Source organism: Myotis brandtii, unplaced genomic scaffold (assembly GCF_000412655.1).
Source record: "Myotis brandtii unplaced genomic scaffold, ASM41265v1 scaffold230, whole genome shotgun sequence".
NCBI lineage: Eukaryota > Metazoa > Chordata > Mammalia > Chiroptera > Vespertilionidae > Myotis > Myotis brandtii.
The window spans coordinates 5,381,030-5,390,520 of record NW_005358650.1 but is presented as its reverse complement, the minus strand read 5'-3'; the positions used below and the strand labels follow the sequence as shown (position 1 = coordinate 5,390,520).

At 39.1% G+C, this 9,491-nt stretch overlaps 1 protein-coding gene across 4 annotated transcripts in view; it reads right to left on the bottom strand.

The window, feature by feature from the left end:
• The window catches only part of FER (fer (fps/fes related) tyrosine kinase), a 316,192-nt gene that overhangs the window by 79,998 nt on the left and 226,703 nt on the right, over positions 1 to 9,491 (bottom strand). The window lies entirely within an intron of this gene.

Sequence of the window (9,491 nt, the reverse complement as noted above, 5' to 3'; positions counted from 1 at the left end):
ACACTGACCACCGGGGGCAGAAGCTCAATGCAGGAGCTGCCGAGCAACAGCAACTTTGCAGAGTGCCCTCTTGCACTCCTGGACCCCTTGGGGGATGCTGGACTGCTGGTTTCGGCCTGATCCCCACAGGCCAGGATGAGGGACCCCATCTGCCGAAGGGACCCTGCTCCGCAGATGCCCTTTGAGCCCCAGTGCCACCCAGGTGCAGCCGGCTGGGGAGGGATCGTGGGAGGTTGGCTCCAGGGCGTGTCCAACCCGTCTCACACAGTCCTGCCCTGCTGGCCACCTTCTAATTAATTTACTTTCAATGTGCACGAATCCGTGCACCAGGCCTCTAGTATATATATAAAAGAACACTGAAACAGGAAGTAAACACCCCAGGGGGCTAGAGTATGGAACTAAAGCCAGAATACCCAGAAAATAATTCAGACTGGCCAGAACTCTTCCCTTAGGCATGCTATTCATTGGTACTTTATTAAGTGAGGATGAACTGGAGACTGACATCAGATCATGTAGTCTCAAGTATTCACTGAGAGGTTACTGTAGAGCAGGGTGAGGAACCTTTTTTCTGCCAAGGGCAATTTGGATATTTATAACATCACTTGCAGGCCATACAAAATTATCAACTTAAAAATTCGCCTGCTATATTTGGTCAAACATTTAATTAACTCACCCACAATGCTTTGGTAGGGCTAGACCACAGACCAGGTGTTCCCCACTTCTGCTGTAGAGTCCCTTTGATCTCATTTTGTCATTTTCATTAAGTATCGAGTTAAAGAACCTCCCTTCCAATTTGTGATATACACAATTATATATGCAGCCCATGTGTATATGTATATGTGTATGCATGGACGGATATGTGTGTGTGTGTGTATACATGTAGCACAGAGTAACCTACCTGGCCACTGCAATTAAGAATCTTGGTGTACAAAAAGAACAAAACAAGATCACTTCCCTTTTGTGACCCTGTCTTAACAAGGCTTATTTCTGTGGGTAGACAACATATTAAACTAAAATAGGGTGGATTATTTTCTAGCATTCTTCACCAGGATGAATTTCTAACACAATGCATTTTCAAAGCCAACTTTGGCTTACTAGGGAGAGCATGGCATGGTGCAAAGAGCATGGAGATTGAAATCCAATTGACCTTGGTCTGATTAACTAGCTATGTAGCCTTGGGTAAGCTGTTTAACCTTTCTAAACTTCTTTAAAAAAAAAATTAATTCCATTTATGTCTCAAGATGGTCTTGAAGACTGAATGTATCTAAAGAACTAAGCATGTGCCAAGCACATAACGCACACAACAAACATTACAACTTATTGTTGTTGAAGTTATCCATACTAATAATAGAAGAATATGTAAACTGGCCAGGACGCTGTCAGGTAATGACCAATCAGGACAGGGGCGGGGCCGCAGTGGAGAGCTCTCTGCAAGCCTGCTCTGGGGTCCATAGGGCATGGAGAGGAAGGGAGAGCAGATAGGCAGTTAGGGGGATCAGGCCAGGAGGGGAGAGCAGTTAGGGGGATTAGGCCAACAGGGGAGCAGTTGGGGGCATCAGGCAGGCAGCCAGGTGAGCGGTTAGGAGTCAGTGGTTCCATATTGCGAGAGGGATCCCAGATTGGAGAGGGTGCAGGCCAGGCTGAGTGAACCCTCCCCCTCTCCCGTGCATTAATTTCATGCACCGGGCCTCTAGTTTTTTTTACATAAAATGAGAAAGAGCTGCAGTCAGGACTGGTTGCTTGTCATACATCTATTCTTCATTCACCTCAATTTATTTTAGAAGACTGCCCTTCTTCCATTTTGAAACGTATTAACCTCACCCCCAATAATAAGGGTGGTTCTGGATTGGCTTAACCAATTAAGTCCACTCCCCTGTGCAAGTGACTGGTTCATGGACAGGCACACAATTTAATTCAGACCACTGATATACAAGGAGGTATTTAAGAGGGGAATGAATTTTTTTATTTTTTTTTTGTGTGTGAAGAAAACTACCAAGAAAGCAGCATGCTTTGCTACTGAAAGCGTATAGACAGCATGAATAACACAAAGACTGGCAGTCTTCAAATGGAGCCACCACCATGGAGAGCAAAGAGTGAAGGAAAGAGAATAGTTTTGGGTGACATGCTGGAGCCACTGGAGTAACCTCCTCAAGAGTAACTTCCCTCTAGATTTTTCAATTAAGTGAACTTACAAAATCTCTATAATATTGTATATAGTTTCTGTACTAGCAACTCAAAGATCCCTAATGGTTAAAATAATATCTGTATCAGAAGATTACTTGGAGAATTAAAAAATTTACATACATAAATGTAAATGTAAATATATGTATATATTTTACACACACACACACATCTGGAATAAGTAGGAAACAATAAGAAATGCTTTATTATTGTTTGTAGCAACTTTTCGTAAGAGGATAGAAGCTGTAACTCTCAATAGCTCTTAAAGATGCTTTACTCCGTGCTGTGGAAATTTGGTCTTACCTGTTGTTCAGTATTAATGGAACTCTGAGGAAGTAATCTCATTAAACAAACTTTGAGAAATTATATAAACAAGAATATTAATTTATCAATTTGTCTTGGAGAAAAGAGATCATCAGGGCTGTACTACTAATGATTTCTTGTCATTAAATCACATAGAAATCTTAATTTATCTTTGAACAACTTCAAAGTTTATTAAATTAATAGGTACTAGTCTCTGTTGACATATAAAATGTATAATTCATGTCCCATGTTTTTTAGGATATAAACTTGTTTCTGAGATGTTTGCTTTAGTTGTGTTCATTTATACATTTAAAACTAGAGACCCAGTGCATGAATTCGTGCATGGGTGGGGTTCCTCTGGGTGGCCTGCAGGGATCGGGCCGAAATCCACAGTCCAATGCCACCTGTAGCTCCTACGTGCCGCTCCCGCTCATCCCAGCCCCACTGTGCCTCCCATGGACTCACGCCCAATCAGTTCTGATTGGGAGAGGCTTGCGCTGCTATAGCAGCGCTTGCCAGCTATGAGCTCTGCGTCTGGCGCCTTCCCAAGGGGAGTGCCCTGTGAGATTGGGCTGAACCGGCTCTCTGACATCCACCAAGGGGTCTTGGATTGCGAGAGGGTGCAGGCCAGGCTGAGGGACCCTACCGGTGCACTATCGGGCCGGAGAGGGACCATGGGAGGGCTTCAGGGAGGGTCCAGCCCATCTCGCTCAGTCCCCAATTGAGCCAAACCCCAGCAGCAAGCTAACCTCCTGGTCAGAGCATCTGCCCCCTGGTGGTCAGTGCATATCACAGCAAGTGGTTAAGCAGCCTTAGCATATCATTAGCATATTATGCTTTGATTGGTTGTTTGGCTATTCTGCTGTTTGGTCTATTTGCATATTACCCTTTTATTATATAGGACATATAATAATCAAAGTAACTAATAAATTGTAGGCAGCTCTTTGGAGGCTCCATTTATGCCATTGTTCAGGTTCTTATTAAAAAATAAACCTTTGCTCTTTAATCTGTACTAATAAAAGTTGTGGTTGTTAGCTGGCTCATCAAATATAAGGGGAAAAATCTATACAATCATAAACAATGAAAGCTGATTCAATTTGTACTCCATGAAACACAGAATAGATTTTATATAATAGGATATAAGCCAAAACAATTCTTGAAGAAAAAATCAATGCAAATACTGAAGGAGATGATACTGACTGCTACATGTTGGTTATGTGTAGTTAGGAGAGATTAATTGCACAGAAAAAAAATTAACCAAGATGTCAAACAGGTGATGAGGTTTATACTAAGAACTATCCAAAGAAAGACTAAAAATAAGATATTAAAATACTCAATAAGAAGCTAGAAATGGATCAGTTTTGGGGAAAGATGAGGAAGATGAAACACTGAAAATAACTCCAAGAATGTACTAGCTTTCCTGATTCTACTTTTTTTCTTTTAAAGAAGCACTTAGTGAACGGCTTGCTATCTAAGTAGAAAAATTCAGCCCAGCCAGAAGTAGAGCTGAGTGTGTGGTTTTCCCAATTTGGACTAATACGTGACATTAGTCTTTTCAGATGAGGTTCCTTAATAGTCATGTTATGCTAACACTGCAGAATAGTGGGGACCTTCTGCATTTCTCCCTTGCAGATGATCTTTGAGAACATAACTTGATAGCAGTTATGATAACAGCTCTATGAAATAAAAGTACATCTCACAGGATTTCTAACTTGCTGGTTTCAAGGGGCACCAGATATATATATATATAATCTTGCCAGACATTATGTGAACTGCCACTACAGATTCCAGAGTCTGCTTTCACAAACCCTTAGAATGTCAGGACTAGAAATTACTCTGGAAATAAGTTTTTTTATATTATGGAGGAGGGGACTAAATTTACCTAATTTATTTTAAGGTGGTGCTTTTGCTGATATTATTGAAATTCTAAGGCAAGCGATCACTTCGTAAGTTATATAAATGTCTAATCAATGGGTCGTACACCTGAACTAATATATTATACATCAACTGTAATTTAAAAATTAAAAAATATTTTTAAAACTACAGAGAGCAGCAGAGTATGTACAGTAAGTTACTTATGTTAATAAGACATATATTCATATATGTTTCAATTTGCAAAGAAAAGCACTGAAAGAATAAAACTAAAATTAAATAAACGAAATCAGACAGCAAAACCCTACAATAAACTAGTAAGAACTGCTGCCGCCAAGAAGAATTGCAAAGGGAAGGGGGATCTAAGCTGATCTGTCACTGTGTTTCCTACATATTCTTTGAAAGTAATACGTAAAAAAAAATCACTGCCTAAAACACAATTATTTGGGGAATATAATAAAAAATTGCTTATTCTGACTTAAGAGGCCCTTCATCACTCCATCTCTACCTTTGCAACCTTATTATATGCCAGTCTCTCCCAGGCTCAGTATGCCTCAGTCATTCTACTCTTCCTCCTGTTGCTCAAATATAAAAGCAATTCCTACCCATAGCTTTTGTACCTGCTATTCTCTGTGCCTCTTCCTAGCCCTTTGCAAAGGTAGACTGCTTTTATCTTTCAGGTCATAACACAAATGTCACCTCCTAGAGTTGTCTCCTAAGGCCTCTAAAATAAACTAGGTGCCACCTGTTGCCATATCTCTGAGAAATACTCTTTTTAGAGCAAAGTTTGCAATAAATTTATTTGTGATTAGTGTTAAATATATGTCTCTCCTGCTCCAGTGAATTCACTGAGGGAAGAGATCATGGATATATTTTTCACCAATGTATATGGTGGATGAAACTCAGTAAGTGTTTATCAAATAAAGTAATTAATCCAAATGTCACAATGGAAAGTCTTTTTTTTTTTTACTTTATACTTTCAATGTTTTCTAAAAATCTTTATTGTTGAAAATATTACATATGTCCCTTTTCCCCCCACTGACTCCTTCTTGACACCCCCAACCCAACCCCAGGCCTGAACCACATTATTGTCTGTGCCCATGGGTTATGCAAATATGCATACAAGTTCTTTGGTTGATTTCGTCTCACCTACCCTCACCTTCCCTCTGAGATTCGACAGTCTATTCCATGCTTCTATGTCTCTGGATCTATTTTGTTCATCAGTTTATTATGTTCATTAGATAAGAATGTACAGTCTTAAAGAAAAAACAGGGATATTTCTAAGTTTCAAAGTCACTTAAATACAAGGTGATATAGGTGTTCTCAATAAGTAGTCATTTGGAGGGTTTATTTTTATCAAAGCCGACTAGTTTGGAATATTTTTAAGAGAATAATAAAAATCCTTCAAATTACAGCCTCATTAATTTAGAAATTCCACTTTAAAAAGAATGAAAGAATATGAAATTGACTCTTAAAAATAATCTCAATGACATATTTATAAATTCTTCAAATAATATTATGCATTATTTATTTTTAAAAAGCACTTTTAAAGATGGAAAAATTTGCAGAAACACAAGTATTTGCATCTTTTATCCTATTCAACAAATGATAGATGTTATTATAGAAAGGGTTTCTTTATTACTTGTAGTAGCCAAGATAGAAAATATAGAGATATAGCACTTGCTGGGAGCAAATATCTTCTTAGAAGATAAATTAACTTGGAAATCTTTATCAAAGATCTTGATAAAGCTCTCAATACCATCTGACTAACATGTAAGAGAAGAAAAAAACAAGTCTTAAAACACCAGTTGCCTACCTGAAAATATTTAATATGTGTAATCTCTTAAGATATGAAATGATTAAAGATGCTATATAAAGTCACTTCTTTAATCTTTCAGTTTGCTATAGAAAGCCTTTCACTTTAATTGCAGATATTGTCAAATGTGATACTGTTGTCTCAATTTTGACACAGAAGACTTTAGGCAAAGTTACATTTTCTAGCAAAGGTTACATTTTCCAGGTGTATTTATTAGGCACAGCTTAATTTCAGGCACAGCTATTTCATGTTCTTCCTGAAATTGAAATTCATGCCCACAAATAGATACCAATGACAATCTACTTCAGCTTTACAGAGAAGGACAAATGAAGGCAAATAAAGAACAGGAAAGTTTCACATACACAAAACCTTGTTATAATGACAGTTCTAATATTATGTTTACATTTTCAATGACACAAGGCTATACAATTCTTAATATAAAGCACAGTGCTTCAAGATGAATTTGTGAAGATGTTTTATGTTTAAATAGTATCTGAAAACCAAGGAAAGGAAATAAAGAGTACCTAAATGAGAAGAGAGATATTAAAAATGACCAGAAAACTAGTGAAGAAATGAGAAAAGAAAAATGCATAATGGATTTTCAGAAGTAATTAATTTGGCTTGTCATAAAATGAGCAGTTAACAAGTAGAAGATTGATTTCATCCTTAAAAGGGTATTCACATTTATGACACAATGAAAAACAATTTCTTAGACCTGGAGGGCTTAAAAGGTATTCAGTATTTTCCATGGTATTTGTCATAAATGTGAAGCTCTGTTTACATTATTTACCCTTGAAAGGTGATAAGACCAGCAAGAACCTACTAGTAGATGTTCAGATTAGGGTAACCTCCACAAGAAGACTCCTTAAATTGAAATAGAGTGTCACTAAGATCTACAAAGCTTTGTATGGTTTGAACCCATTCCCTCTCTCTGACCTCATCTTCTACTCTCCTCCGACCCTTATTTCATCCACTCTGCTCTCTCTGCAATCCCATGAAGTCTGGAATGCTCATACTCCAGATCCCCACAGACCTTGTTCCCTAACATTCATCAGGCTTTTACCCAAACATCCTACCCTTCTGAGGCCTTCCCTGGCCACTAAGACTTTCAACCTCTACCCATCCCAACAAATCCTATCATCTTCCCTCTATGCTCTGTTTTCTTAATAACATTCAACATATTTACATTTTACTTATTTATCTAACATATTTCTTCCCCCACTAAAATGTAAGCTTCAAGAGAGCAGGAATTTTGGATTTTTATGAGGACTTTGGTCTGTTTTCTTCACTGTTGAATCGTCAGTACCTGGAATACATCGTAGGCATTCAGTAACTATTTGTTGAATAAATGAATGAACAACCTAACAGAATACCCGGCCTTAAGTAGTAAGTAAAATTCAGTTTAAAGAATAATGGTACCTATGAATAGAATGATATACCTTCTCAAATACAAATCGGAAGGTTTTCATTTCTTCCACAATTTAGAAAGAGTCCAGGGTTTGTCTATCATTTCTGAATACACAGAACAACTTCAAACTAGAAAGTGATAAAATTTACAAAGGAAAGTAAGAATGTAACATTATAATATCTTTGGCTAAAACTACTAAGAGGCATTTGGGCATTTGTTTGGTTTCTACATAAAGTAGTCTATCATACATTTTAATGCAGTTAGAAAAAAACAAACATTCTCACTTTTCAACTTTCATCATGAATAATTTTTTTAAGAACTTTGTTTCAATTGATCTTCAGTTGTCTTTTAATCTTGAAAAAAATAGCTTGTGCTCCTCACCATTTAAATAGCTGTTTTCCTTATAATTCTGATAATATGAAAACCTCATATTAATAGGCACTCAGTTTCATATACACTGGAGTGATTACAGAGGAAAACCTATTTATTTGTAAAAACAAGAAATTATATCAAAATTTGATTTTTAAATTTCAGTTGGATTCACCAGTTTTACTAGTCCTATTCATACTTCTAAGATTTGCATTACATATAAATAGGGTTTCAAACATAATGCATATTTTCTTATTATTTAGAATATTACTTTAAACTTTATTTCTGAGTATTTTAAGACTTTTCCAGGTATAGTAACAAAAGCTTAAAAGTGAAAACCTAACAAAACAACAGTAAAACTAACCAGTATCCTATATAATAAAAGGCTAATATGCAAATCAACCACACAGAACAACTGGTCCCTATGATACACACTGACCACTAGGGGGCAGACACTCAATGCAGGAGCTGCCCCCTGGTGGTCAGTGCACTCCCATAGGGGGAGTACTGCCCGGCCAGAAGCCAGGCTCACAGATGGTGAATGCAGCAGTGGTGGCGGGAGAAAGCATAAGAAGTGACGGCTTAGGCCCACAAGGAGCGGGCCTAAGCCGTCAGTCAGATATCTCCTGAGGGCTCCCAGACTGCGAGAGGTCACAGGCCATGCTGAGGGACCTTCCGAGTGCACGACTTTTGTGCACTGGGCCTCTAGTCTTAAAAGAACTACTTATTCCTGTGTAAGGATGCAGATGTGTTCCTAATTCCTACATTACTTTGAATCATTAAGGAACTTTGATTACCATAAAGAGTTTTTAAAAAACAGGATCTAAGAGCAAGACTATGGTTCATAACCTGCTTTGTTCTGCTCACCAAGCTATCTGCCTCCTTGCTGAAGGCAAGTGCCATCAGATGCTCAGAATACACAGGGGTGTGCAAAAGTAGTTCGTATGGCAAATAATAATCTACACTAATAAAAGACAAAGATGCTAATTGACCATACCTTCACTAGCCCTAAGCCACGCCCACCAGCCAATTAGAGTGACTATCTGCAAATTAACCCAACCAAGATGGCAGCCAGCAGACACGAAGCTGGAGCAAGCAGGAGGCTTGGTTGCCCAGGCGATGGAGGAAGCCACGCTTCCCGTGTGCCCTGAGCTGGCTGTGGCCTCCACTAATAGCAACAAAGTTTCAATTATAGAAGACAAATAAATCCCAGATACCTGCTTCCAGCCAGCCTCCACTGGGAGCTTGGGTGGCTGGGGGCCTTGGCCAGTCTGCAAACAGCCATCAGCCTCTCACCCAGGCTGGCCACACCCTCATAGGGTGAGGGTCCCCGCTGGGGGGCTTAGCCAACCTGAAAACAGCCCTCAGCCCCTCACCCAGATTGGCCAGGCATCCCAGCAGGACCCCCCACCCTGAAGAGGCTGTGTCCAGCCTGCAAACGGCCCTCCACCCCTCACCCAGGATGTCCAGGCACCCCAGTGGGGACTTCCACACTGAAGGGGCTGTGGCCAGCCTGCAAACAGCCATCAGCCCCTCACCCAG